This window comes from Hemiscyllium ocellatum, chromosome 37, assembly GCF_020745735.1.
Source record: "Hemiscyllium ocellatum isolate sHemOce1 chromosome 37, sHemOce1.pat.X.cur, whole genome shotgun sequence".
In the NCBI taxonomy this organism is placed as follows: Eukaryota; Metazoa; Chordata; class Chondrichthyes; order Orectolobiformes; family Hemiscylliidae; genus Hemiscyllium; species Hemiscyllium ocellatum.
In genome coordinates this window covers 377261-399608 of record NC_083437.1, presented here as the reverse complement: position 1 = coordinate 399608, position 22348 = coordinate 377261, and the positions used below count along the sequence as shown (strand labels likewise).

Below are 22348 nucleotides of genomic sequence, written 5' to 3'. Positions count from 1 at the left end.
ACCTTTTCATATGAAGCATCCTCACAATAAGATAAGACTACAATCCAAGGAGATCTTCAGCCAGAAGATCGGGCAGCACGGTGGCACAGTGGTTAGCACTGCTGCCTCACAGCGCCTGAGACCCGGGTTTAATTCCTGACTCAGGTGACTGTGTGGAGTTTGCACATTCTCCCCGTGTCTGCGTGGGTTTCCTCCGGGTGCTCTGGTTTCCTCCCACAGTCCAAAGATGTGCGGGTCAGGTGAATTGGCCATGCTAAATTGCCCGTAGTGTAAGGTAAGGAATAAATGTAGGGGTATGGGTGGGTTGCGCTTTGGCGGGTCGGTGTGGACTTGTTGGGCCGAAGGGCCTGTTTCCACACTGTAAGTAATCTAATCTAAGAAGAAGATAGACATAGAAGATGACAGCAGCTGTGTGGTTTTGAAATTAAGTTGATGTAATTTTAATAAGTGTCTTATTGTTATAGAGTTAGAGGCAGATAATAAGCAGTTAAGAGAAAGGGGAAGGGCTTAGAATTATGAACAGTTGTTTTCTAATGTTCACTTTTAGAGTTAAAACATAAATTGTTACTTTCTTTAAATAGTGGGAATTGGGAGTTCTCTGTCACTTATATTTTAGACAAATTATGTGGCGAGGTGAACTTTTCTCAGTGTTTGGGTTTAAGTGACAGAGGAGCTGACCTCTATGTCATAATAAGAGTTTTATTCCAGTTTTCCTTGAGCTTCTTCATGCCACACTTGAACAAATGAAGCCTTGATGTCAAGGGCAGTGAATCACACCCCACTTCTAGAAATCAGTTATTTTGTCGGAGGGTTAGTGTGGACTTGTTGGGTCAAATGGCCTGTTTTCGCACTGTTGGGATTCTATGAAGTATCCTGATGGACTCCAAATGTAGTATTAGTGTGTAGTTTATTGCCAATGTTCTGAACCAGACCAAAAGTCTCAAACCATTTTATTGGATATAGCCTAGACCCTAACGTTTTTTTATTCTAATTGCAAGTGCCAGGCATTGTACACCAGAAGCAATTGGATTTGTTTAACTGCCAGGCTTTAAGCAAAACACATTTTATTCATACACTATCTCATTAAAATACAACAAGAGAAAGAAGAATTGGAACAACTCAACTCTACTGGAAAACTTAACACAATAATACATCATTTAACTACTAAACAGCAACTGTTCCAATATAGTAATATCCAATAAATATAATCTTGGCAAGGCAAATTCAGTGAAGTAGATTATTTCACATGCAATTCTAGCAGCAGCAAGAGAACACAAGCTTTTCGCTGTAGTAAAGTCAGATGGAGCAGCTTTCACAATCGTAACAGCTACTGAAAGCTAAAACAATAAACTCCCGGTTTTCTGGAAAGTTGCCTCACTCACTCAGGTTGCTTGTGGTGTTCCAAACATTTAAATAGAAACCAAAGCCTCACAAGTTGTTTACTTTATTGAGTTGAAACAGACTGATCGTTACCTCTGTCTCAACTGCTGTTGATAAAAATAGGACAAAATATACCTTTTAAAGCCACATCTCCCTAAAAAAAATCAATATAAAAAATTTGCTTCATTTTTAAAAAGCTTTAGCCTCACGCTATTAATACACTACAATACATGTACAATACATTGGCATTAAGCATGCAAACATTCAGTAATTCGGTCCATGTCAGTTTGTTTCCTTACCCCAAAATCGAATGCCTGTCTTCCTTTAAAGATGCAACAACGCTTCTGCAATTATGTTCTCTCATCCTGCCACGTGTATACTTTTCAAACTGAATGGCTGCAATTAGCTCCATTTAAAACTTCTGGTATTTTCATCCTTAAATTTTTCCAAAGATTTTAAGAGATTATGATCATATATATATGCATATATATATATTCTTTTTCAGCCAGATTGAATATAAATTTTGAAATATTGCAATGCTAACACCAAACTTAAGGTCTCCTTCTCATCTGTAGAATATTTCTGTTGATGAGTATTAAATTTTCTGGAAAAAATTCTATCCTCTTGTTATTTTCTTGCAAAAGTTTAGTACTGACACCACTCACATCAACAGCCACTTTGAATGGCTTTGAATAATTAAGTATGGCTAACATTTTGGCAGTGAATAACAGAACCTTCTGACATTCCTCTGTCCACTGAAATTTTCTGAACTTCTTCAACAGGTCTTTGATGCCACCGTTCTAAAGCGCCTTGCGATTACAGAATGGTACGCAGTAAATTTGAACTGTTCTATTCCTAACTCTCTAAAACTTTCTTGAATAATTTTGATGTAAAATTTGACCCTTGATCCAGTTGTATCTCTGGGAGTTGTCCATATTTGGGAAAGCATTTTGAGTAATTCTTCTATAATCTTCTAAAACCAAAGCTGTGATACTGCGCAATGGAATGGCCTATGGAAATTTATGAGACACATCCATTATGGTTAACTGATTCCCACTTTTTATTTTAGGTAGGGGTCCAACACAATCCATTAAGACTCATGTGAAAGGTTCCTCATATGCAGGAATGGTATTAAAGGTGCATGGTTTATCATTGTTGGAGAATTTCCAATTACCTGACGCACATGACAAGTTTGCCAAAAGTCAACCACATCCTTATGCTGTCCAGGCCAATTAAATTATTTCTATATTTTGGTTTGAGTTTTTCTTACTCCCAAATGACCTCAGGTGCTACCCACAACATCTTCTTTCTATTACCCACCAATAATACAACATGATGGACTTCTGCCCATTTCTCATCCACCTGATTCTGTGATGGTCTCCATTTCATCAAGACTTTAATTTTAAAATAGTAATGTTTTGGGATACACTCAGAATCTTCTGCTGTGTATATTTTTTGATACAGTTGATTTAGTTTTTCATCATGGGCGGCACGGTGGCACAGTGGTTAGCACTGCTGCCTCACAGCGCCTGTAGACCCGGGTTCAATTCCCGACTCAGGCAACTGACTGTGTGGAGTTTGCACGTTCTCCCCGTGTCTGCGTGGGTTTCCTTCGGGTGCTCCGGTTTCCTCCCACAGTCCAAAGATGTGCGGGTCAGGTGAATTGGCCAAGCTAAATTGCCCGTAGTGTTAGGTAAGGGGTAAATGTAGGGGTATGGGTGGGTTGCGCTTCGGCGGGTCGGTGTGGACTTGTTGGGCCGAAGGGCCTGTTTCCACACTGTAAGTCTAATCTAATCTAATCTTTCCTTTGTAACTCAGCTACTTTCTCTGAACTAACAATATCCACTTTGTCCTCCAGCTGTTCTTAATTTTTCTCAACCATTTAATGAAACTTGGTCTATTAAATGAGCTTCAACTTCCTTATCTTTAATCCTTTATTTCTCCTTTTGCTTCAATCTGTGGTTTTGTGACCTTGTCAACATAAGTTGGAAAAATCCCAGGATATCAGTTGCCTGATTTTCTACTGGCTTTTCAACTATGGTCCACTTATCATCATTACCAAGGATGACATGTATTACCAGAACCAAGAATTTCTCTAATACTCAGATCACCACTCCAAACTCACTTTATATAATGGAACGCTGCTCTTCTCACTATGAATTCCACAAATTGCCACCTTTTCTGGCAATACTACTTCCAATGTACATTATTCATCATTTATCACCTTCAAAGATTAGCTTGCTCCAGCATTTCTTAAACCTGCTCCTCCTGACACATATGAGTAAACCTTATCCTTGTAAGCAAATTCTTTAAAGAAATCTGGCACTTTCTTCTAAACCAAGCCCTGATTAACTTGTACATTCTGGTGCAGCTTTCTAACTTCCCCTGTGCTTTCCTTTACCACTTCAACAAAGCTGTTTTCCCATATCCGTCTTCCCAATGCTTTTCAAAACCACCAACACTGTGCCTTCATGTGGTCTACGTTATTACAGTGAAAACACCTGAGCTTTGCCACTTACCTTTTCCCTCAATGGGGTTCCATTTTACCCTGTGATAAACTATCTTGATCATCTTCAAAGAGATCTCCTTTTCCATTACTACCCAAGGATTTCTCTATTCCTCAATTCCATCTCTCACAGATTGAAGTCGATGATTAGATTAGATTCCCTTAGATTTTGGAAAGGTGCAGTAGTAACAAGGTTAGATTAGATTCCCTACATTGTGGAAACAGACCATTCGGCCCAACAAGTCAACACTGACCGTCCGAAGAGTAACCCATCCAGACCCATTTCCCTCTGACTAATGCACTGAACACTGCGGGCAATTTACCATGGCCAATCCACTTGACCTGCACATCTTTAGACTGTGGGAGGAAACTGGAGCACCTGGAGGAAACCCACGCAGAAGGAGGAGAATGTGCAAACTCCACACAGACAGTCGCCCGAGGCTAGAATCGAACCTTGGTCCCACTGTTTTAGAGTCTGATAATCTTATAACCAACCTGGAATTAATGGTTTGATTCCAGATGAGCCCCCAGTTCATGATGGGCCAGACAAAACCACTCAAAATATGTTGAAGAGAGTGCGTCAACTATAACATTTGTTTTAAGAGATTAGTGCCAGGTGTTGCATTCTGGATGCAATTTGATTCATTAAACTACCAGGCTTGAAGGGGAAAAAACACTTTATTCATACAATATAGTCAAAACACAACAAAAGAAAGAATCATTTGAGCAACTTAACTCTATTGGAAAACTTTCAAGATTAATAGACTATTTAACTATGAAGGAGCAATTGTTCCATTATAATAACATTCCAGAAACACACCTTTGGCAAAGGCAAAGTCAGTAAAATAGATGGTCTCACATGCAATTCTAGCAGCAGGAAATAATCCAAGGTTTTAACTCTAGTAAAAGGAGAGATCTAGCAGCTTTCACAACCCAACAGCTACTAAAAACTAAACTAAAATTCCTGGTTCCATGGGAGTCTCACAGCTATTTACTTTATTGACCTGAAGCAGACTGCTCATGACCTGTTTCCTAATTTCTTGGAAAGCAAGATATTAGATCTCCAGGCTTATCTATCTTGATGGCAATTGCTCTCTGTGACCAATTTTCAAAAAGTCCACATTTTTTATTCCCCTCAATATCAGATCATCTCATTGGTTTGATATTGGCAAAAGAATAAATTCAAACTCGGTTGGGTTTTAGTATCCTGGGGCTTAATTTAAACTAGTTAAATTTGAATTGTCAAAACAATAACCAAACCTCAGTTGTGCATTTCACAGGCAAATGTTACATATTTTCCAGTACACTCTGAAACTGCCACCTAGTCACATACACGGTGGCACAGTGGTTAGCACTGCTGCCTCACAGCACCAGGGACCTGGGTTCAATTCCCGCCTCAGGCGACTGACTGTGTGGAGTTTGCACGTTCTCCCTGTGTCTGCGTGGGTTTCCTCCGGGTGCTCCGGTTTCCTCCCACAGTCCAAAGATGTGCGGGTCAGGTGAATTGGCCATGCTAAATTGCCCGTAGTGTTAGGTAAAGGGGTAAATGTAGGGGTATGGGTGGGTTGCGCTTCGGCGGGTCGGTGTGGACTTGTTGGGCCGAAGGGCCTGTTTCCACACTGTAAGTAATCTAATCCAATAGGTGCTTGTTAACTCTTAGTTCAGAAGATCATTCATTATCTCTTAAAGGTACAGTACGTGCCTTCAACTTCATAACACCTCATCCCCTTTAGGAAAAAAATGAACCATCGCAATGAAAAGATTTTACTTTTAATTCTTAATCCCATTACAATGAAATACATAGGTCATTAATTTAAGTTATACTTTTCATTTTAATTTCTGCGCACATATATAACATTGGAATCTCTCAAATATTATCTCCACTTTTTCCTTTTAAATCCGCAATAACATATCTGATATGACATTTTCTATGACCCATAACATGCACAATGTCTCTAACATAAGGTTGCAATGAAATAGTTTCATATTTTTGTCTTTAAATCTTTCCAAGTCTGTAAGATGATTGTGGTCAGTGTGCACACATTTCTTGGCACATAACCATTAAAACATTGTAAGGCTAGTACCAAAGTTAATAATCCTTTTTTGATGGTAAAGTATTTTCTCCTGTGGGTGTTGAATTTCTTTGAAAAGTAGCCAACTGGCCACTCAGTTCCATCATCTTCCTGTAGCAGTACAGCTCAACGCCTATGTTGCTAACATCGATTGCAATTTTGAAGGGTTTCAAAAATTTTGGTGTAGCTAAAACTGGTACAGTGGTTATTACTGCTTCTAAATTCTCAAATGCCTCCTGGAATTTTTCTGTCCATCAAAAGTTTTCTTCTTTCATACATCTGTTAGCGATACCACGACAGTCCTGAAGTTTGCATAACTTTCTAGGAGAATCCGCTTCGTCCCAAAAACCAAAGCACCGTTTCTTTGAGGATGGTCATGGAAATTCGTCAATGGCCTTTGTCTTCACGTTCCTTGGAGGCAACCTTCCATGACAGATGTTATGTCCCAACAATGTCACCTTTGACTTCGTAAATCCTGTTTTGTTAAATGTATTACCAGTTTTGTTTCTCGTAGTCATTCAAAGAGCTCTGCCAACTGTACTCATTAAATATCACTTCATCATCCAGATAAACTGCAAAGTTTGTTAATCTAGCCGCAACTCTATTCATGAGTCTTCAGAATGTAGCTGGTGCATTCTTTGTTCGAAAGGACATCACTTTGAATTGAGAGAGCCCATTTGGGGTTACAAATGCAGAAGCTTCCTGCATTTTCTCTGATAAAGATACCTGCCAATAACCACGCAGTAAGTCCAACTTCGTGATGTAAGTGACTTGGAAAAATTTCTTTCCAGTCGTCCAATCTTGGTGTTAGATAGGAGTTCAGTTTTGACCTTCTGATAGTCCGCACAAAATTTTTGAGTCACATCAGATTTGGAAACTAGCATGAATGGTGAACTCCACTCACTTTGACTCAGTTCAATGATATCTTCATTGAGCATTGCATCCACTTCCTTCTGGACTTGTGTGGCTTTGAAAGGATTATGTCCGTAGGGGTGTTGTTTTATTGGAAAAGAATTCCCTACTTCCACCTCATGCACAAAATATCAGTCCTGTCCATCTTATTCCTGCATATGTCCTCATACTGCTGCAACAAACTTTTCAACTGAGTTCTTTGCTCAGTGACAGATAGTTCACAAACCTATCCCACTCCTCAATGACTTCCTCATTATTTAATGTACTTTGAGGCACATCATATACCACGACATCTGGATTTGATTCCTTAATTTGCGTGGCAATAACTAACACCTGTTTCTCCAGTTCCCTGTCTCTATTATAGTAAAGTTTCAACACATTCACATGACATACCTGACACAAGTTTTTCTATTTGGCATCTTTACCAGGCAACCTTTTTCTTAATTTGAGAGGGACCACAAAAACTAGTGTTCAAGGGATCTGCTACCACTGGAAACAATAGTAGTCTGTCATCTCCACAGGAAAATATCTGAAATTTAGAGTTTTTATCTGCCACCTTACATAGAACATAGAACATAGAAAGATACAGCGCAGCACAGGCCCTTCGGCCCTCGATGTTGCGCCGACCGAATCCTACCTAACCTACACTAGCCCAATAACTTCCAAATGCCTATCCAATGCCCGCTTAAATGACCATAAAGAAGGAGAGTTCACCACTGCTACTGGCAGGGCATTCCATGAACTCACAACCCGCTGTGTAAAGAATCTACCCCTAACATCTGTCCTATACCTACCACCCCTTAATTTAAAGCTGTGTCCCCGAGTAACACCTGACTCCATTAGCGGTAAAAGGTTCTCAGTGTCGACCCTATCTAAACCCCTAATCATCTTATACACCTCTATCAAATCTCCCCTAAACCTTCTCTTCTCCAATGAGAACAGCCCCAAGTGCCTCAGCCTTTCCTCATAAGATTTTCCTACCATTCCAGGCAACATCCTGGTAAACCTCCTCTGCACTCGTTCCAATGCCTCCACATACTTCCTATAGTATGGCGACCAAAACTGCACACAATACTCCAGATGAGGCCGCACCAGAGTCTTATACAGTTGCAACATGACCTCAGGACTCCGGAACTCAATTCCTCTACCAATAAAGCCCAGTACACCATATGCTTTCCTCACAGCACTATTTACCTGGGTGGCAACTTTCAGAGATCTGTGTACATGGACACCAAGATCCCTCTGCTCATCCACACTACCAAGTAGCCTACCATTAGCCCAGTAATCCATCTTCTTGTTACTCCTACCAAAGTGAATGACTTCACACTTAGCTACATTGAATTCCATTTGCCACATTTCCGCCCAGCTCTGCAACTTATCTATATCCCGCTGTAACCTACCACTTCCTTCCTCACTATCCACAACTCCACCGACTTTTGTGTCATCCGCAAACTTGCTTACCCAGCTTTCAAGCCCTTCCTCTAGATCATTTATAAAGATAACAAAAAGCAATGGTCCCAAAACAGATCCTTGTGGTACACCGCTAGTAACTGCACTCCAAGATGAACATAGTCCATCAACTACTACCCTCTGTCTCCTTCCAGCCAGCCAATTCCTAATCCAAACCTCTAATGTATCCTCAATGCCATACCTCCGTAGTTTTAGCATTAGCCTACCATGGGGAACCTTATCGAACGCCTTACTAAAATCCATATACACAACTAATCCATATACACCTTCTTCATTCTGTACTGTACTCTCTTCAAGTGATATTTAGTTTACTAGCCTACCCAATTTAATCTCTTCCTCACCTCACATAAATAATCCCAGTGTAAGATCTCCGACTTCGGTCCTATCAATTTTCCTAAAATTAGTTTCAAAGGCCCTCTCACATCATATCGAATATTACCTCAACGGGAGTAAACTCAGTAAATTTGTTTGGGGCATTTGTAATGACAGACAATACAAATGGGATACATTCGGGTAATCATGACCGTACGCTCTTAACATAGTCTTCAGAGTCTGCTTTCACATTTCCAAAGCTCCCTGGGGCTCAGCATAGTGCACACTTCCTTTAAATTGCTGATTGCCTAAGCTTCCTTAAACAGCCTGGCAGTAAAATTAGACCCTGGGTCTGACTAATCTGTCTGGGTAGCTAATTCCGAGGAAAGAAAACTATCAACTCCTCCACCAGCCTTTTTGTCTTAATGCCCCGGAATCGAATTGCCTCTGGACGTCTGTGAGACATATCCATTATGTTTAGCAAGTACTTGTTCCCACTTTTACTTTTAGGGAGGGGACCTACACAATCAGTCATAACCCGAGTGGAATGCAGAAATTGGCAGCAAAGGTGCTGGTTTTATTACAGTCTATGGCTTACTCACGCCGAGGTAACCTTCTTATGGTAATTCATGTGCTCCACATAATACTTCCAATAATAATCAGTACACAATTGCCGATTGTGTAGCAGAAACACAATCTGGTACATTTTGCCCATTTCTCCTCTGCACTAACCTGCTGTAGTCTCTATTTTCATCTTCATATTATTTCTTTAACATAATAACAATCAGGAATACATTCTCATTCATTTTCTAAGTATGCATCTAAGTGTGTGTGTGTGTGTGTGTGTGTGTAGAGCAGTGGATGTGGTGTTGGTGGACTTCAGCAAGGCATTTGATAAAATTCTCCATGATAGGCTCATTCATAAAGTCAGGAAGTATGAGATACAGGGAAATTTGGCTATTTGGATTCAGAATTGGCTGGCTGACAGAAGGCAGAGAGTGGTTGTAGATGGGAAGTATTCTGCCTGGAGGTCAGTGTTGAGTGGGGTCCCGCAGGGCTCTGTTCTTGGGCCTCTGTTCTTTGTAGTTTTTATAAATGACTTGGGTGAAGAGGTTGAGGAGTGAGTTAGTAAATTTGCAGATGCCACAAAGGTTGGAGGGCTATTGCAGGCTGCAGTGCGACATAGACAGGATGCAGAGCTGGGCTGAGAACTGGCAAAAGGAGTTCAACCTGGATAAACACAAAGTAATGCATTTTGGAAGCTCAAACTCAAATGCTGAACATTAGATTTAGGACAGGATTCTTGGCTGTGTGGAGGAACAGAGGGATCTGGGTGTTCAAGTACACAGATCCCTCAAAGTTGCCACACAGGTAGGTAAGGTTGTTAAGAAAGCATATGGTGTTTTGGCTTTCATTAACAAGGGATCGAGTTTAAGAGCCGCGAGGTTTTGCTGTAGCCCTGCAAGTCTCTGGTGAGACCACACTCGGAATAGTCTGTCCAGTTCTGGTTGTCCTACTATAGGAAAGATACGGAGGCTTTGGAGAGGGTGCAAAGAAGGTTTACCAGGATGTTGCCTGGACTGGAGGGCTTGCCTTATGAAGATAAGTTGACTAAGCTCGGACTTTTCTCTCTGGAGAGAAGGAGGAGGAGAGGTGACCTGGTCGAGGTATACAAAATAATGAGAGGAATGGATAGTGTCAGTCGTTAGAGACTTTTCCCCAGGGTAGGATTGACTGCCACAAAGGCTCATAGTTTTCAGATATTAGGAGAAAGGTATAGAGGGGACATCAGAGGAGGTTCTTAATGCAGAGAGTTGTGAATGCATGGAATGCGTTGCCAGCGTGGTGGTGGTGGAAGCAGAGTTAGCGGGGGCATGCACATGGATAGCAGTGAATTCAGGGGTGTGTAGGTTAAGTTTTTTTTTATTTTACATTAGGATTAATCCTCAGAACAACATCGTGGGCCAAAGGGCCTGTTCTGTGCTGTACCTTTCTATTTCTATTGTCGTCTTTCTGTTGTAATTCCATTAGCTTTTCAGAACTAAACACTTCTGCCTGACCTGATACCTCTTCAAGTTTTTCCTGCACCATTACATCAAGCAGGGTGTCAGCTCATTGAACCACAACTTTTTAGTGGGTGGCACGGTGGCTAGCACTATTGCCTCACAGCGCCAGAGACCTGGGTTCAATTCCTATCTCGGACAGCCATCTGTGTGGAGTTTGCACATTCTCCCAGTGTCTGCGTGGGTTTTCTCCGGGTGCTCCAGTTTCCTCTCACAGTCTAAAGATGTGCAAGTTGGGTGAATTGGCCGTGCTAAATTGCCTGTAGTGTTGGGTGAAGGGGTAAATGTAGGGGGATGGGTTTGTGTGGACTTATTGGGCCTGTTTTCACACTGTAAGTAATCTAATCTAATCCTTCACCTTTCTCTTTAATTTTTTGCTTCTTGCTGTGATGTATGACAGGAGGATCTTGTTGCTACACAATCTGTAAAAAAAAAGAGTATTTTTCTTTGAATTCCTCAGTTCCCTGGTTTTCCTTTGGCTTCTTTTGAATAGGATCCCACCATGGATCCTGCTAAATTATTCCCAAGAACAAACAGTATTTCTGGAACTGACACGCTGTCAATCACTCCCACTGTTACTTTGGCACTCCAACCTGATTTTACACAGGGGATCTTTACATTTCTGTCCATCTGTTCCACAAATTTCCACTCTCGGTAACAAAGTGCATCTCCTGCTATTAGCTCCCGGATCTCTCAAAATTGTAACTTCTTTCCTTTCCCCTCCCCTCCGTTCTTCCTGAGTAAACTTTACTCACAGTGGTGAAGTCTTTATCGAGATCAGGCACTAACTCAATTCCCCTGCACCCTTCGTTTCCCTGTGCTCTTCTTTAACCACTGGCACTGTCATTTTCTGTTTCCCATGACTTACAGTGAAAGCCCCTGAGGCTGTTCACTTTCACCCATCTGGGTTTCCGTTTTCACCTGTGGTAAGCCATTTCAAGTGTGCTTGACCTTTTATTTTGTAGTGAAAAATCTCCCCTTCTCACAATTTCTATCCTTCACAGGATGAAATTCCTCTTGGAATCTCAATTTCACTCTATGCACCAAAGCATAATCATCTGCCAACTCTACTGCACTTCTCACTTGTTAAATTTTACGTTTATCCACATGAATTCTTATCTCTCGAAGTAAGTTTTTAAACTCCTCCAGCAGAATAATCTCTCTGACAGCCTTATCGGTTTTATCTATTTTTAAGGCCCACATCCAACTGTCAAAATTACTGTGCTTCATTCTTTCGAACTCAGCCTAAGTCTGACCTGGTTCTTTTTTGTTTCTGAACCTCTGTCTATATGTTTCTGGTACCAATTCTTAAGTGCTCAAAATAGTCTTTTTGACATCTGCATACCCCTTCACTCCTCATCTGAACAACACTGCAAATATCTCACTAGCTCTGCCTGCCAACTTAATCTGAACTAGCATTACCCACAAGTTCTCTGGCCACTCAATCTGCCTCGCAAATTTTTCAAATGAAATAAAGAAGGCTTTGATATCTTACTAATCAAAATGCAACAATGTTTTTATATACTTGTATACATCACTACCCTCTCTCTTAATCTCCATCCTGTTAATGTGACTTTCCTGACTAATTTGCCATTTCTGAAGTTCAAATTCTCCCTCTCTCGTTCTTTTTGCTCAGCCAAGCATCTTCTCTCCCTTTTTGTTCTATCCCTCTCTTCATTTTCTCTCTCTCTTTCACTCTTCTAACATGGCTCTTATTTCCCTTTCTTTATCTACTAACTCCATTTGCCTAAATTGCAATTTAAGTTTTTCTAACTACTACACTTGTTTGTTTTTCTGATATACCTAAGTGCTTAACCAACCCATTATAATTTCAGCTTTCCTTTTGTCCCTGGTTAAATCCAATTCCAACCTATTTGCTAATTCTAAAAGTATGTCCTTCCTCTGTCTTTCTAAAATTTCTTGGCAAAATTGGGAAGCATCTTCAAACCCTAGAACTGTTTAGCAATGTTAAGAGCCACTTTTAATTCAACCAACCACAAGTAACTGAAATTAATCAAATTGCCCCATCTATGTTTTATTTAAAGACCTGGGACACTGATCAGCAAGTGTTTAAATCAGCTGGGACCTCTTGTACACCAAATCTGTTCAAATCTGTCCAAATCTCAGACTGGATCTGTCTAAACCTGTCCAAATCTGGGCTCCGAGACCCCAAACTGTTCAAACATGGAAGTTGAACTCCACTGTTACTTAAACCCAATATCAGAAAAGCTCACCTCGCCTCGCAATCTGTTAAAATATGAGTGACAGAGCGTTCCTAAATTTCATTATTTAAAGAAAATAACGTCAGTTTTTTTTAATTCGAAAAGTGAACATTAAATAACAACTATTCACAATTCTAAGCCTCCTTTCTCAAAACTGCTTATTACCTGCCTCCAACTCTATAACGATGTACTGTTCCAATAAGACACTTATTAAAATTGCATCAACTTAATTTCAAAGCTACACAGTGGCTGTCATCTTCTACATCTATCTTCTTCTGGCTGAGGATCTCCCTGGGTCGTCGCCTTTCTTTTCAGAATGAATATGTTTCGTGTGAAAAGGTACCTTTAACAGAGAGTGTTTCCACATTTCTTGGAGAGCCAGATGTTAGCTCTCCAGTCTCATCTTACAGTTCAGGTTGCCACATTACATAACGGATGTGGATGCTTTTGAGAGTATGCAGAGGAGGTTCACCAGTATATTGTTGGTGTGGACAGCGCTAGCTATGAAGGGAGGTTGAGTAGATTAGGATTATTTTCATTCAAAAGATGGAGGTTGAGGGGGTCCTGATTGAAGTCTACATAATCATGAGAGGTATAGACTGGGTGGATAGTATGAAGCTTTTTCCCAGAGTGGGGGATTCAATTCCTAGGGGTCATGGGTTCAAGACGAGAGTGGAAAAGTGTGAGGAAGATATGCGTGGAAAGTTCTTTATGCAGAAGGTGGTGGGTGCCTAGAATGCGTTGCCAATGGAGGTGCTAGAGGCAGGCACGATAGCGTCATTTAAGATGTGTATAGACAGATACATGAATGGGCAGGGAATGGAGGGATACAGATCCTTAGAAAATAGGTGGCAGTTTTACATGGAGGATCTGGATTGGTGCAGGCTTGGAGGGCTGAAGGGCCTGTTCCTGTGCCGTAAGGTTTTTTGATCTTTGTTCTTTCTTTGATGGCAATGCTCCTTCTGACCAATTTTCAAATGATCCACATTTTATATCGCCCCTCAACATCGGATCATCTCATTGGTTTGTTGTTGCCAGATCTCGGTTGGGTTTTAGTATCCTGGACATAACTTAAATTTGAATTGTTGTCAAAACAGCAAACAAAACTCAGGAATCCATTTCAAAGCCAAATATTATCTAGTTTCAATTTTCCAGTACACTTCCAGACTGCCATCTCATCATATACACAGGTGTTTGTAAGCTCTTGGTTCAGTTCAACATTCTCTCTCTTTTAAAGTTACAATACACGGCTTCAACTTCAATACTCTCTGCTCAATTGAGTCATACCTGGCGGAAAGAAAGTTGTCTGTCATTGTTGGAGCTATGTCATCTCTGCCTGAGGACATCTCTTCAGGAGTTCCTCAGGGGAATATCCAAGACCTAATCATCTTCAATTGCGACATTACTAACCCCCCCCTCCATCTGAAAATGAGAACTTGGATGTTTGCTGATGACTGCACAATATTGATCATCATTCATGCCTCGTCAGGTAATGAAGCAGTCCAAATCCAATTGCAGCGAGTCCTGGACAATATCCAGGTTTGGGCTGAAATTGACTATTTCCAACAAGATGCTATCTAAGCATTGTCCCTTGACATCACAAGCACCAAATTCCCCACGATCAACGTACTAGGCTTTATGTTCACCAGCACCTGAAATAAAATAATCACATCCAATGTAATGACTACTTAGAATCCTGCCACAGTTGCTCTCCTCCTGACTCCTCAAACTATATCCACAAGGCACAAGTAAGGAATGTTATGGAATACTCCATACTTGCCCATATGAGTGTAACTCCAAAACCAGGAGCTTGATTCCATTGAGGGCAAAGCACCCATTGAGTCGTAGAGTCCTACAGCACGGAGACAGGCCCTTTCACCCAAACTGGCTCCGGCTAACCAAAATGTCCATCCACACTAACCCCCTTTCCCTGCACTTTGCCCATATCCTTCTCATCTTTTCCTTTCCATGTATTTGTCCAAATGCCTTTTAAATGTTGTTAATGAACTGGTGGCAACCAGCTCCACTAGCAACTCATTCCATATGCATAATACTCTTTGTGTAAAAGAATTTGCCCCTCAGGTTCCCTTTTAGTCTTTCTCCTTTAACCTTATATGAATGCCCTCTTGTCCTCGGTTTCCCAACCATGGGAAAAAGATCGAGTGCATTCACCCTATTCATGCCTTTCTTGATTTTATACACCACTATACACGTTCCTCCCTCAGTCACCTACCCTGTAAAGAAAAAAGACCTATCTTGTCAAATCTTTCCCCATAACCCTGACCGTTGATTCCAGGCAACATCTTTGTAAATTTTTTCTCCACTCTTTCCAGCCATTTTGATTGGCAAATCCATAAACATCACTTCTCTCCACCGTTAGGTTCAGCATTAGCAACAAGTACCATTTTCCAAATTAACTGCAGAAATTCACCAAAACTCTTGAGACACCACCTTCTAAACCCATGACCACATCCACCGAGAAGGACTAGTGCAGCAAAAGCATCAGACCATTGCCTAGATCCCTTCCCATCCACTGACTATCCTGACATGGAAATATCTGTGACCTTACATTGAAATGTTAGAATTCCCCACCCAATGATATTTAGAGTGTATCTACAAAACAATCACTGCATTGGCTCATGAAGGAATCTCACTGTCCCCTTGTGAAGGACAGCAGGAATGATCAATGAAGACACTGCTACCAAACGTTATACGTCCCCTGATTAAATTAAGAAAAAAGTGACCATCATGTTCTGCTTTTCCAAACATTTATATGCTTTATGCATAACACTGAGAATTAAAAAAAAAATTCTCATCCCAAATTTCCCATGACTTCAGGAAACAGACATATATTTCCAAATAAGGATGGTAAGTGACTTGGGATAGAAGTTTTTGGTCATGGTTTTAGATTAGATTAGATTCCCTACAGAGTGGAAACAGGCCCTTCGGCCCAACCAGTCCACACTGACCCTCTGAAGAGTAACCCACCTACACTCATTTCCCTCTGATTAATGCACCTAACACTACAGGCAATTTAACATTGACAATTCACTTGGCCTGCTCATGTTTGGACTGTGGGAGGAAACCGGAGCACCCGGAGGAAACCCACGCAGACACGGGGAGAACGTGCAAGCCCCACACAGACAGTCACCAGAGGCTGGAATTAAACCTGGAACCCTGGTGCTGTGCGGCAGCTGTGCTAACCACTGAGCCAATGTGTCACCTCCTTGTGTATCTGCTACCCTTGTCCTCAATGGTAGTAGTCCTGGGATTAGAAGGTGCTAATTAATCTGTCATGGGAAGTTTCTGCAATTGTCTTGTAGTTTATACATATAGACAGCTTCCCATCATTGGAGGGAGTTGCTGGTTCCTTTCTCCGAGATGGCGTCATGCCTCCTGAGTGTTGTTGGAGTTGCATTCATCCAGTTAAATGGGGAGTAAACCATTCCTACCTTGTACCTAGAAGCTGATGGACAGGCTTTGGGGAGTCGGGAGGTGAGTTACCTGCTGGGCGATTCTTCACCTCCAGCTTGCTCCTTTCACTACAGTATTTATACAGCTCATGCAGTTCAGTGGCGAGGCAGGCACTTAGCTATCTGCTTTTATGACAGTCTATTAATGAATGGATCATTCATATTTTTATTTTACTGAGGACTCTTCACATCATTTATGGCATTGTAGTCAAAGCTCATTTCAACTGCAGAATAGATCCCATGGACCCACAGATCTTATTGAGAAATACAACGCTTGATATACAGAATCAATTTTTATTTCTGAATTCAGAATATCACATGGAAAGCAGTAATATAGAAATGTGTGATCAAGAACCTCTAGAATCAAATTTGAGGAATTGTTTTTTGTAATCAGGGTGAAATGAGAGAATCTGGGCTGGCAGTTCTTATCGACGGAGAACCTTCCACTCTATCAGTCTGCAACACACGAATCTTTGCGGGCAGGGAAGAAAAAAAACCCATCTCGTTTGATTCACAGGATCCCCGACAACAGATTGTGGTGGACCAATTGCACCAGACACCGCATGCTGAAATCAATAATTGAGAAAGTAAATGACGAACATTTAATTCAAAGATAGCATCAAAGAAAGATTAAAACAAGAAGCTGAATATGACAGCCTAACTGTGACTGTTTCAAGACCAATTCTATTTCTTTCCATTTCAAGTGTATAAACTCGTAGCAATTCATTCTGCTGTTCCAGTCAATGCAGATGCTGATGATTTAACATGACAGATCACCCAATGTTCTGAGGAACAGAATGATCTGACCTGATATATTTCCCATCTAAACAAGGTGTCGAGGTAACTTCACTAATCATGAATATACATGGCAGTGCTGAAAGTGTGATACAAGAACCATGGCAGCTAAAGTGGCAAGAGAGAGCTCTGACAAATACCAAATTATATTTAACAGTTCAAGAGTTATTGGATCCTGTGCTTTGAGACAGTAATTTTATTCTAAAACAAGGGAATACAACTTGTTCATCATACGGTACCGGCAATTTCAAGCCTGGAACATAAGCAAGAGGCCATTCAGTTTAACTTTTAATTTGATAAGCAAAATGTTCAAAACTTCAATATTCATTTTGTGTGGAGTTAAAGTAACGGAAATAGGCAGCAATTCGCAAAGTTTCTTTAGCTTCCAAGTAGAGGGATTGATTTCCAGTAGTTGAAAATCATTCAGGTTACCAGACCAGCCCAGTTCTTCAGTTAATCTAAGTTTTCCTATCAACATAGAGACACAGAGTAAGGCAGAATTAGGAGTTAGTAATTTTTATCTTTGAACCTACTCTCTAATTCAATACGTATGTGGCTGACCCTGCATCTCAAAACCATCTTCCTACTTTCCGTCTACACCCTGTGAGGCCTTTAAACACTCTCTTTCAGTCTCTTTCTTGAATATACTCTGTTATCCGATGTTCACAGCTTTCTCTGGTAGTGAATTCTATAGCTTTGACCACCCTCTGCATAAAGAATTGTTTCTTCATCGCAATCCTAAATTTCTGGCCCAATGATTCCAAGCTCTTAAATGAGGGAAACCTCCTCCCTGCACCTATCCTGTGCAGCCTGATTAGAATTTCAGATACCTTCTTATTCATTTAAAATATACTGAATACTGGCCCAGTCAAATGAATCTCTCATACAGCAGTCTTAGCCTCCCCAGTATCAGTCGAGGAAAACCTCGCTACACTGCCTTGATCGCAAATTTCAGATCTCAGGTAGTAGAACAAAACTGTACACAATTCTCCAATTCCAGTTTTACCAAGACCCTGTATTGCTGCAGTAAGACATCCCTATTTCTAAACTCAAATCCTCTTGCAATAAAGGCCAATATGCCAGTTGCCTTCTGTGTCTGTCCATTCACATTGAATTGACTGGTGGACCAAGGTACCCAGATCTTATTCTTTTTGCAAACATTTAAATAATACTCTGACTTCCTGATCTTCACACTGTACAATAAAGCTTCACATTTATTCCTGTTTATAATGCACCTGCCATGTGCCTTTTCAAAACTTCCACATGTCTATCATGCTTTGAAGCCTTCTTGTCCCGTGGACACCAGGGACATTTGAAGTGTCCATGATTTACCAGGTAGCACAGGATGAACATATCACTGGTTCAAGCTTATCTTCTATGACTTCCCTTAGACTAATTACTTCATTTAATGGATAAAAAGTACATTCCCTCTACCATCACTGCAGTCTCACCAGGACATAGAGCTGATCATTCATTCGAAGGAAACTGATTGATGTTAGTTGAGCTTACAGGTCACCATAGCTCAGGGGAGTGGACGGATGAGAAGTAGAGTCCTTCATGGTACATTCAAGTAGTGTCGGCATTGAACCCATTCACTGTTGGAAAAATCAGCAATCGAGCCAACTGAATGAACGAATGAATTGCAGCAGTTTAGTTAGCAGAGAAAGTAATGGAAATGCAGATTTCGGACACTAATCACTGCTGTCCTCTCCAGCAGCTGCTTATCAAGTTTACCACTCCAGGAGAAAGTGAGGCCTGCAGATGCTGGAGATCAGAGTTGAGAGTGTGTGGCTGGGAAAGCTCAGCAAGTGAGGCAGCATCCGAGGAGCAGGAGAATCGATGTTTTAGGCATAAGCCCTTCTCGTGGCTGATTTCTCCCATTCCGTCAAGGACATGCAGGTCCTGGGCCTGCTCCACCATCAAACCATTATCACCCAATGCCTGGAGGAAGAACCATCTCATATGCAACCACACAGGATAAATGTGGATTTCAACAGCTTCCTCATTTTCCCTCCCCCCACTTTATCCCACTCCAAAGCATCCAACTTAGCACTGCCCTCTGGACCTGTCCATCACTCCCCCCTCTGACCTATCACCTTCTCTGTCACCTTCATCCATCTTTCCTTTCTCAGCTACCCACCCCACCCTCCTCTCATTTATCTCTCCGCCCTAGCCCACAAGCCTCATTCCTGATGAAGAGCTTATGCCCAAAATGTCAATTCTCTTGCTCATTGCATGCTGCCTGACCTGCTGTACTAACCCAGCAAAACACTCTCGACCAGGTTCACTACTCCGCTCACACACTGACCCGTACCAAGGTCCACCCAGACTGATTGCAGTAATACTTCTTTTTGTACAGTCTGCTGAGTCCGATTTACAGTGATGCTGATTGCTGCATATCAAATGAGTGGTGCTAAATATATAGTAAACACGACTGAACACCTGACTTCTGTCATGATGTTGCATGGAAGAGTATCGTTTCAGGAACTGAAGCTAGTTTGGCCTAAGACACCATTGTTGAGGCACTCGGCAATGATTATGAGACATGCATATGCCTTAAGTTAATATTAATCCATTCGTTGTGCTGGTCTGTCTGAAAGTTGTGCATCCAAGTGTTGGTAAGTATTAGGCCAATACTGCCAAAGCTGTTTGGACATTACTTTGCAATGGTAATATTTGAAAAAAATTAACTTTCAACCCTCAAACATATCTCGTACACTGTCAAAGGCAGAATTTGTTTGTGCACTGAGATTATGACCATGAATTCACAGCAGATATCAACAAAGAAAGCAGCATTGCTTTTAGCAGGAAATGGGGAAGAGACTAAGGAATCATGGGAAATGCGACGGTGCAGAAGAAGGTCTTTGGGCCCATCGTGCTTGCACTGGATCTATAATGTCATCCTTTTTTAATACTTAGTGTCTTTTTCCATGTATCTGCTCACAAATACCAACCAAAACTAAAATCCAATGCCCTCTTGAATGCCTCAATATAACCTGTCCCTACCACATTTTCAGTCAGTCCATTCGCGCCCTAATTACTCATTGAGTGAAAAAAGTTACTTTTCTCTCACATCACCCTTGCCCCATTTCATGGGGAAGTGATGGGCCAATGGGATTATTGCTGAACTGTTAATCCAGAGACTTGGGGAATGTTCTAGGTTTGAATCCCACCAAATGGTGGAATTTGAATTCGATAAAAATCTGGAAATAAGAGATGATGACCGTGAAATTATTGTCGGAAAAACCCATCTGGATTACTCATGTTCTTTAAGGGAAGGGAACAGCTATCATGTGTTTCCAGGCCCACAGTAACTACCCTCTGGGAAGGACAGGAAACGCCGGCCTAGCCAGTAACACCATTGTTCTGTGAATGAATAAAAGAAAAATTCACATCACTATAAATGTATGCCCTTATGTTCACCTTTCTTTTATAAATGGAAACAGTTTCTCTCCATCTAATGTATTCAGCTCACTCAAGATTTTGAAAATCTCAAAATCAGACTTCCATTCATCTTTCTTCTCTCCAAGGCGAATGGTCCCAACTTTGATTAGACTTACAGTGTGGAAACAGGCCCTTCGGCCCAACAAGTCCACACCGACCCGCCGAAGCGCAACCCACCCATACCCCCACATTTTACCCCTTACCTAACACTACGGGCAATTTAGCTTGGCCAATTCACCTGACCCGCACATCTTTGTGACTGTGGGAGGAAACCGGAGCACCTGGAGGAAACCCACGCAGACACGGGGAGAACGTGCAAACTCCACACAGTCAGTCGCCTGAGTCGGGAATTGAACCCGGGTCTACAGGCGCTGTGAGGCAGCAGTGCTAACCACTGTGCCACCGTGCCGCCCAAATAGATTAGACTTACAGTGTGGAAACAGGCCCTTCGGCCCAACAAGTCCACACCGACCCTCCGAAACGCAACCCACCCATCCCCCTAACCTAACATTACGGGCAATTTAGCATGGCCAATTCACCTGACCCGCACATCTTTGGATTGTGGGAGGAAACTGGAGCACCCGGAGGAAACCCACGCAGACACGGGGAGAACGTGCAAACTCCACACAGTCAGTCGCCCGAGTCAGGAATTGAACCCGGGTCTCAGGCGCTGTGAGACATGCCGCCCAAGAAAGTCACGACAAACCTTGACACAGCACAGCTGACGAGACGAGCGCTGCACATGGTCAGTGTGGGGATTGAACCCACGACCTTGGCGTTATTAGCACCACGCTCTAACCAGCTGAGCTAACCGATCAACTTCTTCAATCTATCTTGATAGCTGAAGTTTCTCATAGCTGGAACCAATCACGTATGTCAATTCTGATTTCTCTCTAATGTATTCATATTGTCCTATAATGTGTCACCCACAACTGTACCCCTACTTGAGCTGACTTGTCACGGGATCCATTACTTCTTCATGAAAAGACTCGATTCCTCTGTGGAATTTTACCTGATTATATTATATTGTATAAGATTAAGCTTAACAACAATGATGCTATTAACTCGTTAAGTGTCATGGGATCTGTCTACTTCTTCATGAAAAGACTCAATTCTTCTGTGGAATTTTACCTGATTATATTAGATTGTAGCAACAATGATACTATTAACTCTTTATTGTATTTTAGCCTAGCAACAATTAAGTATAACTATGACTATGTGGCAACTGCTCTCTACCAGCTACTTATCAGCTACTTATTGTTTTCTCAGCTAATTAAGTGTTTAACGCGACCTTTAAACAATGCTGACCGAGGCACAGTTTGAGATTCCAGTTCTTTAAACAAATGATGTAATTGCTTAACTTAGACTGTAAGGGATATAAAAGCAGAGCTAAAACAGACAGAACTCACTCTTGTCTTGAAACACAGACAATGAGTCACCCAATCATCCTCTGAACCACCAGGCTTGCAGAAAAGACACATTTGTGCAAAATACGGACCGATCGGATGAAACATACGGACGGCTAAGAGCTTGCTGAAATACGCCTGCCTAAAAGATTCTCGGTTGAGGCACTGCATTCTAACCTGAAGAAGATACAATCTGAACCAACTAGCTGATACACGCTAGTCTATGAAGATCCCATTTGGGACACTCAGGTATTAAGCTCTGCTTTTATCCTAGGTATCTTTTAAGAACATTC

General features: G+C 41.5%; 1 non-coding gene across 1 annotated transcript; it reads right to left on the bottom strand.

Annotated features, from left to right (window-relative positions):
* Positions 1-21392: 21392 nt before the first annotated feature.
* Positions 21393-21466, bottom strand: trnai-aau (transfer RNA isoleucine (anticodon AAU)). Its single transcript has one exon. It is a non-coding gene; the product is annotated as a tRNA-Ile (tRNA).
* Positions 21467-22348: the final 882 nt, after the last annotated feature.